General features: G+C 45.5%; 1 long non-coding RNA gene across 1 annotated transcript; it reads right to left on the bottom strand.

Annotated features, from left to right (window-relative positions):
• Positions 1 to 909: 909 nt before the first annotated feature.
• LOC142490887 (uncharacterized) lies at positions 910 to 6435 on the bottom strand. The gene is made up of 3 exons (XR_012800132.1): positions 5717 to 6435; positions 2153 to 2298; positions 910 to 962 (listed from the first exon to the last, which is right to left on the bottom strand). It is a non-coding gene; the product is annotated as an uncharacterized LOC142490887 (long non-coding RNA).
• Positions 6436 to 9057: the final 2622 nt, after the last annotated feature.

A 9057-nucleotide genomic window follows, 5' to 3' on the forward strand; every position in this document is an offset into this window, starting at 1 on the left:
ATTGAAGCATTTTATTCCCGCTGGCTGCAATACTGCACAGTACATATATATATACTGCATTACAATTCATGAATTTATGCCATCTGGTAGACACGCGAAGCATTGCAGCCTATTAAATCCTAATCATTATCATTTAACAGATCAGCCGCCCGTCAGCCAGGCATGAACCCAGGCTGGGAAGGCAAATGCAACGGGGCTTGTCAGAGGTGAGGAGCGGCGCATTCCAGGTATCTGCCAGGTACATACCGGGTATTTGCTCGAATAAAGTGTGTCGGTGCAGTAGTGCGATCAGACTGATAGACCAAATCTTTATGTCAAATATATAAAATGTGCACTTACAATGTGCAAGTAAAATACAAACATATATCACTTAATAAGTGAATTGAAGGGTCACCGCACTGCTCACCGCCTCCCTTAGTTCTTCAGTCTTCCACTGCTCATGGACTGTTGTTGGCGCTTGTACCTGCTCTCTCGCGCCCGTCGGAGTGTGTGACGTCACAGCTGCAGGGATGGTAAGGTACGGATCGCCTCCAAGACCAAAAAGGCAGCACTCTACGCGTTTCACCCAGTTAAGAATTGTATCCGGCTTCGTCAGGAGTGTGATACACGGGGGAGTGTGAGAAGAGGGTGTAATAGGAGGAGGTGAGATTATAACAAATAATACAAATAACAGAACATGGGAATAAGTGCTTCAGACATAAAAATTTATATTTAGGAAGATGAGTCCCTGTTCTGAAGAGCTTACAATCGAATTGGTAGGTAGGAAGAATGTACAGAGACAGTAGGAGGGCGTTCTGGTAAGGGTGTCTGCAAGGGGCCAAGCTTTATGTATCAGGTGTATAGTATTAACAAAGAATCGATATCTATGGCGCCAAGCATTAATTAACAAGAAAAAAGGATATATATAACCAGGACGGGTAGATGTGCAGATCCCAGGATATCTCCAAATGGTGAAATAGGTGCTTAAAGAAAACAAATGAAATACATAGCATAATACTGTAAGGTGAACATGACACACAAAACATATAACAAATAGCTGAGATGTCAGACAGGTGAACAAATAACATAAACATTTAATTAAAGGACATTGAAAAATGAAACACAAAAATGACATGAAATAAGTGAGACTGAAGGTATAGCCGCAATGGTTAAAGTGCCCACTCACCGGACGGAAGGTAAGGGCAGGCAGTGGATAATTCTGAGAGTATCCCCTCTCAACTGTGGCCTGGAACCGCTGGTTGCGGTGATCCTGTTTGTGGTCAGCGTCCCACGCATCGGCTGGTGTTTTCGGGCGGAGCGCCCCCCTTGACACGTTACTCCGGATGCGTTCTTAGCCAGGGATCCACAGCAGCAGATTCGCCAAAGTTGAAATACAAAATCATATGAACTGCAACAGCAGATTCGTATTCAGCAAGCCACGATGGGGATAGGTAAAAACGGCAGTACAAACAGTAAGACCACCCTACGCGTTTCAGAAGCGCTGAAGAAGGAAGCAGCGCTTCTGAAACGCGTAGGGTGGTCTTACTGTCTATACTGCCGTTTTTACTTATCCCCATCATGGCTTGCTGAATACGAATCTGCTGTTGCAGTTCATATGATTTTGTATTTCAACTTTGGCGAATCTGCTGCTGTGGATCCCTGGCTAAGAACGCATCCGGAGTAACGTGTCAAGGGGGGCGCTCCGCCCGAAAACACCAGCCGATGCGTGGGACGCTGACGACAAACAGGATCACCGCAACCAGCGGTTCCAGGCCACAGTTGATAGGGGATACTCTCTAAATTATCCACTGCCTGCCCTTACCATCCGTCTGGTGAGTGGGCACTTTAACCATTGCGGCTAAACTTTCAGTCCCTGACTTATTCCATGTCATATTTTGTGTTTAATTTTTCAATGTCCTTTAATTCAGTGTTTATGTAATTTGTTCACCTGTCTGACATCTCAGCTGTCAACATGGGTTTTGCCAACTCCCTGGTGCTGCACTTGAGTGACAGGGGAGGCGGTGACATCAGACCTGAGCATGTCCAATCATGGGATAGACCTGGTGCCCTCTTCCTGGCTGCACTTAAGGGCGGTGCCGCCACAAATTTAGTCAGTGCCTCTCCCCCTTAAAAGAGGCAGGGATCAATCAGGATGGCCTGGAGCTTGGCTTACCTGTTCCTTTTCCCTTCGGGGGAAAGTGAGTGATTCGCTATACCCCTGGTCCTGCTAGAGGGCCAGGGATGAGCTAGTACTGCTGCGGGTGCCCTTTGCCTGTAGTGTAAGTCCAGGGACCATCCTTCAGCTGACCATCACAGAGACTGCAGTGGGCAGAGAACTACCTTGTTACTGTGCTGTACGGACTGAAAGAATAAACCATTTCTGTTATACCTCCTGCCTGGTGTGTGATCTTACTGGGGGGAGAGGTGATTAGTTCTACTGTAGGAGATCATCTTTACCTATCTGGAGCCTACAGCAGATGGAGGCACTGCACTGCTAGAAAACTATGTGGGTAATGTACCCCAGAAACCTGATCCTGTGTCCCCACTACCACCAGCGGACAGCAGGTACTGTATCATGCACCACACGACCAGTAATGGTAGAATCTCCCAGGAGGGTGGGGGAAACACCGTTACACGAGTAACAGAGGAAAGGGCAACAGGTTATAGATAAGTTTTGAATGTGAGAGAGGGGTTGAGTGTGAACCCTAGGCAACGTGCTTTGGTCTGTACAGCAGGTGTAAGGTCAGGGGTTGAGAAGTAAATTTGTGTGTCATCAGCATCGAGGTTAAATTTGAACCCACGCGATGTGATTAGGTCACCTAGACAGAGTGTGTGTACAGAGAAAAGAGGAGAGGTCCCAGAACAGAGTCCTGGGGTACCCCCACAGAGAGATCGATAGAGGAGGTATTAGCAGAAGAGACACTGAATGTACGATGGGAGAGGTAAGAGGAGATCCAGGATAGCGCTTTGTTACGAATACCAAGAGTATGGTGAATGTGAAGGAGGAGAGGCTGGTCCACTGTATCAAATGCTGCAGAGAGGTCGAGTAATATGAGCAGAGTGTAATGACCTGTGTCTTTGGCAGCATGGAGGTCATTAGTTATGTTAGTGAGGTCTGTTTCAGTGGAGTGAGCAGTGCGGAAGCCAGATTGTAGAGGGTCTAGGAGAGAATAGGTGGTGAGAAAATGGAGCAGACGAGAGAATACAAGATGTTCAAGGAGTTTAGAGGCAAAAGGCAGGAGGGAGACAGGTCAATAGTTAGAAAGGCAGGTAGGGTCAAGCTTGCTGTTTTTGAGTAATGGTATAACTGTTGCATGTTTGAAGGAGGAGGGAAAGGTTCCAGAGCAGAGGGGGGAGTTAAAGATCTGTGTGAGCATAGAGCTTATAGTGGGAGCAAGAGGTTTTAGGAGATGGGAGGGAAAGGGGTCAAGAGGGCAAGTGGTAGAGGGAGAGGTAGAGGGAGAAGAGGAGATCAACAGTGACACAACTCTGTGACAGCGCAAAAAGAGTCAAGGAAGGCAGGAAGAGAGTTAGTAAGTGTTGTAGGGTCGGAGGAGGAAACAGAGGGGATGTTCAGCAAAGTCCTGAGGTAATATGGAGGAAGAAGAAGAGGCAGCTGAGGGTGGTCTGAGTAGGGAGTCAAAGACAGAGAAGAGTCGGCATGGGTTAGACTTATGCGTGTTATTAGTGAAGAAAAATAGGTTTGTTTAACCTGAGAGAGGGCAGAATTGAAACAGGATAGCATACATTTGTAGTGAAGGAAGTCTGCGAGTGTGTGAGAGTTCCTCCAGAGGCGTTCAGAGGAACGAGTGGAGGAACACAGCATGCGCATGTGGGAATTTAGCCAGGGTCTGGGATTAGAAGGGAGAGAACGGCAGAGAAAAAGCGGGGCATGTAGATCAAGAGAGGACAGGGCAGAGTTGTAGTTCCTGACCAGGTTGTCAGGTTTCTGGAGCAGGGCTGAAAGAGGAGAGGGAGGAGCGTAAAGTGGAATCAATAGCTGGTAGGTGAATAGAGCACAGGTCTCTGCAGAAACGAGAGGTAGATGGAGAAGGGGAGAAGCGAGAGAGAGAAAATGAGATGAGGTGATGGTCAGAGAGAGGAAAGGGGGAAATGGGGAAATCAGAGAAAAGTTTTTAGTGAAAACCATGTCTAAGTAATGGCCATCCTTGTGGGTGCTGGCTGCAGTCCACTGTTGAAGGCCAAATGAGGAGGTTAGAGAGAGAAAGCGGGAAGCCCAAGGGAGAGAGGGGTCATCAATGTGGCAGCTGAAGCCCCCAAATATAATAATATTTTCACCATATGACCACCAGAAGACCACACTTCTGAATATTTTTTTCATTTGCTGTAATTTTAAACTGGTTTTTTTTTCTTTTAATGTTACTTACCTTGGATGAAACAAAGCCAAACTATTTTAGTAAAAATGATTCATCCTATGCTGAGCCTCTATTGTCACTGATCCAGTCAACAGTATTCAAGGTTTATTGGACCCCATAACTCAAACCCAATTTGCATTAGTATAAATATCACAAATGTGAATTTTGGCCTCCTTCACAAGATAGTTACTACAGCTTATCAGCATTTATTGGCTTTGGTCCCTGGACATTTTCTCGTGTAAATACAATTATGTTTCCTCTAATTGAATTCTTTATGACATTTACAACAAATCAACCCATTCTTATTATTTCCCATACAAAGTAGACACAAAATTGATGTCTGAATCACTTATGTAGAAAACATATGTTTCGTAGTATTACTTTTTTTTTTAAAGGTGGGATTATGGTGTGCTGTGACTTTCAGTAAGTTACAGATGTAGCAGATGTTATTGCACCCATTAACACGAGGGATTACGCTAACACAATGTTTACTGGCGGGTTAGTGCGTGTGCCATTAACACGTGCATCACCACATTCTTCGCTGCTTTATTCTGTGTTAACAGGGGCAATAACGTCTGCTACATCTGTATTTGCTCCACACAATATAAACTAGACTGTCACGTTTACACAATTCTATTCCCTTGTATTCCATTAAAGCCCTTTCACCTTCGGAAAGCAAACGTCCTCATGCTGTCCATGAGATATTTAATTTTTTTTGGGTGACCACCCCTTGAGCTCCTTTATGCCCTGCAATAACAAGTTGGATTGTTCTACCTCTCGGTAATGTTTTATGTAAATATTTGTAGGGTTTAGAGGGCATTGTTTGGGAGTCAAAAACTGTAATCACATAGGATACGACCCAAAACAAGGTATGTTTCCTCTCTGTTCACTAAGGAGATAAAACACTTGGCAGAAGACTAGCAGTGTTTCCCAACTCCAGTCCTCAGGGAACCCCAACAAGTCAGGTCTCAAGGACATCCCTGCTCCAGCACAGGTGGCTCAGTCAAAATGACTGAGCCACTGATTGACCCACCTGTGCTGGAGCAGGGATATCCTTAAGACCTGACCTGCTGGGGCTCCCTGAGGACTGGAGTTGGGAAAGACTGGACTAGAGGAACACAATACATGCTGTGAAAAGGGAGTCTATGAACATAACATGAATGTGAAAACGGGTAAACAGCCAGTTAACCCACCAGGCGCTCAGAAAATGTAGCTGCAGCTGTGAAATGGTGTTTTAACAATAAGTCTGATTGAAGGGTGCCATTATCCCCCAGTGTGTGTTGAAATATATGTAATTCTCTACAACTGGCTAGCTGTAAGCACAATGAAGTTGGAGAAAGACTTGAAGGGAGATAACTTACAGTTGCACTGGGTGACGTGATGAAGTGGCCCGTCTGTCTTCCTGCATGAACAATGCTGTGTGTCCCTCTGTCTGCGATGTCTCTTGCTGGAGTAATGGGAAGATCTTCTCACGTTGCCAGCACTCTCTTCCGCCGCCAACCCTGCACCCGCTCGTTCGCGGTGGGTGGTCACCTGACCGGCGGCAGTGCCGGTACTTCCGGATACAGCGGGGAGACACAGATACACCATATACAGCCCGGCGTGCAGGCAGCAGGCACCAGAACACTAGAAATCCTCCCTAGAGAGGTCAGTACGCCGCACAGCCGTAGAACAAAGCTTCAGAAAAGGCTGATCAGTGAAACATGAAACTTTAATAGAACAAGGTGCAAACGGATCCTCTTGACGCGTTTCGGCCCGTCACAAAGGCCTGAAGCTGAAGCTTTGTTCTATGAACATAACATCTTCATTCCCACTTTATCCACAAGAAACCTATTATTCATCAGTCTGTGTTATGCATGTAGCCAGGGTCCCTCCGGTCCCCCTGTCTGCCGGTTTCTTTCCCCCTTGCGTGTGTGCTGCTGCGGGGGCGAGCGCGTTCCCGGGGGCTCCTGGTTGCAGCTGCGGCAGGACGCCGCCATGTTTAATGTGTTCGCGCATGTGCGGAGGCTTGCGTGTAAGCAGAGCAGTCGCGGCGGCCATGTTGTGGTTGGCGCGGTGTTCGCGCAATGCGCAGAGGTTGTCAAGGGTAGCGGTGGCCATTACATGTGTGCAAGAGCTCTTGGAAGTTGCGCATGCTCAGTTAAGAGTAGCGGCAGCCATTACAGCTTCAGACATGCGCAGTAGAGATCGCGCACGCGGCGCTAATAGAGAGGAGGTCCTGAGTGGACTACGATTCCCAGCAGCCTCTGGGGACTGCCCTATGATCCCTGTCACATGCAGTCAGACAGCCACTAAGGCTGACAGATTCTCATGCTGCAAAGAAGATACAATGTTGTGTGCAGACAGGGATTGTCAGTTAGGCTGAGGAGACAGTGGGGGAAGGAGGGGGGCAGAGAGCTGCGAACTTCTGCCCTAGGCCAGAAATCTCCGGTGTGAGGCTGGTTATACTGGCTTTGCAATGTGAAGTTGGAATAGGTTTATATAATGTTACAATGTGATAATGGCAATAAGCTTGTTTAAATGTCAACATGTGTATGTAACAGAGGAGTTCTTACCAGTAGAAAAACTTGTCTATCCATTGAAAGAAAGAGTTGCTGCAACAGGCAATATTCATTTTGTTCTGAAAGATAATATATATTACTAAAGTGACCAATTTCCCCATGCAGACAATATTAGTCTCACACTAATGTCTTTTTATGGTCAGGTAGGTTGTATTGTAACTAGTGACTCAATATGTAGAGCAAGCAAATAAGCTTTCATTATTAGCTACAAGGCAAAAAAAGAAAAGTCCACAGCATTGAGAGTGAGTGACACTGCCAAGATAAACAGAGCAGTCAGGTGAGTTCTGTGTGAGATCTACAGGTGTTTGTATATGAAGGGGAAATAGAGCCAAGGTTTCAGAACTAGAAAATGTCTTATCAGGTCATTTAATTAAAACAAATGAAAATATCACTTGTGAGCACATTAACGTCACAGACAGGCCTGCAACACTGCTTTTCACCATGATCTCCTAGCATACAATGCTTCTACTGCAGCTAGGGATACTGGGAAATAACATGCAAATGAGCACACAGGGTCACCTTTTACTTCAAATCCATTTTAACATGGAGTCCCTATACATTTATGCCTGCCGCATCACGCAGCTTTTCAGCACAGCCTGGGTTAAAGTGCATAGCTAGTAACCCTACTCACAGACAGCTGTTCTGACCTTTTGGGTCTCCTCAGTGAGAGGATGGTTATACTGGCTTTGCCAATTGAAGCTGGGATAGGTTTCAACCACTCCTTAAATAAGTTATTGTGGGTAAAAGAAGTGACAAAAACCCTCCCCCGTAAAGCAGACAGCAAAATAAAATATCACTTGTGAACACATTTACATGTCGAAAACTGAGCCTCTGATTGAGCCCCCTGTGCTGAAGCTGGGATAGCCTTAAAACCTGACCTGTTGGGGGGGAAACTTGAAGACTGGAGTTGAGCATCCTTCCCTAAAACTCCACCGTAAGGTTGTTATTGGGTAATTTTATAACTATGACAACAGTAATACATTTTGAGAGTGTTGTGAGGCACAATTTTGTAAAAAAAAAAATACCCTTCAATTACACACAATAAAGTATACAGCCACCCGTAATATAGGTTGTGTTAATAATTACCACTGCCTGGTCAGAACAGTCTGAAAAAAATACATCATCACTTTGCACCATGCCTTGGAGTATTGTTATTTACTAAAGATGCTCAAAACTTTGGCACAAGTTTTGTGAAACTGGCAAACATTAGACATTTGCCACTCGTGACGAGCTAGCAAATTTGTCAGCATACGCAGACTACAAAAAGTGAGGTAGGGAAAGTATTTGCATGCCATCTTTAGTGACAAAAATAATCTATTTGTAAGAGATGACATGATTTGCTTGTCTAAAGAAAAAGTAGATCCAACGCACTATGGATTTGCTGAACAAGAGAATTTATTTTAGCCACACGTTTTGACCGTGAAGGTCTTTATCAAGTGACAGGCATACCTTGAATGAGGAAGAGCCCTGTATATATACCCCCCAAAATAAGTCAAATAAACACGTGAAAATCACCAACAGCTGTCCCACATGATCCTCTGCTGATTATATCTCTCTCCTCCCTCATGAATATGTGCTGAGAGTCCATACTTCTGCATCTGATCGTGGGTGACGTCATCATAGCTTGCTTCTGTGTCCTGATTTGCTCCCGAAGTCTCCTGAGGTGGGGACATCGATCTCGCGCATGCGTCGTCCACGCCTGCATTCCACAGTCCAGCACTTCCGCGTTCCAATGCTGGTGACGTCATCGCGTATTCTGATCTGTCTCTCTGTAAGAGACGTGTTCAGAGGTACGCAATGGAGACCATTTAAAGTGAAACTTAAATTAGGCTTTATTGTGCCTGTCCCTTTAACACAGCAAAAAGAAAACCTACTCCACTTTGGAGAATATCTACACATGTAGTCCAGCCCTCTCTAACTGGGTGGTTAGCTAAGCTAATTACCAGCCCCAAATATATATACATTTATACAGATATACAACAGTCCCATAAGAAAGTCTTATCTGTTTCTTGTAGCTGTAGGGGAAGGCTTCTATGCTCCCCTTTGTCTTGCTGTCAGCTTGCAGTTTCTTTGCAGCTCAAGACATCTGTCCTTCCTTGGTTCAGCCCCCAATTGTGAGACTCAGGAATCCTCTTCCTGTG

Source organism: Ascaphus truei, chromosome 3 (genome assembly GCF_040206685.1).
Source record: "Ascaphus truei isolate aAscTru1 chromosome 3, aAscTru1.hap1, whole genome shotgun sequence".
In the NCBI taxonomy this organism is placed as follows: Eukaryota; Metazoa; Chordata; class Amphibia; order Anura; family Ascaphidae; genus Ascaphus; species Ascaphus truei.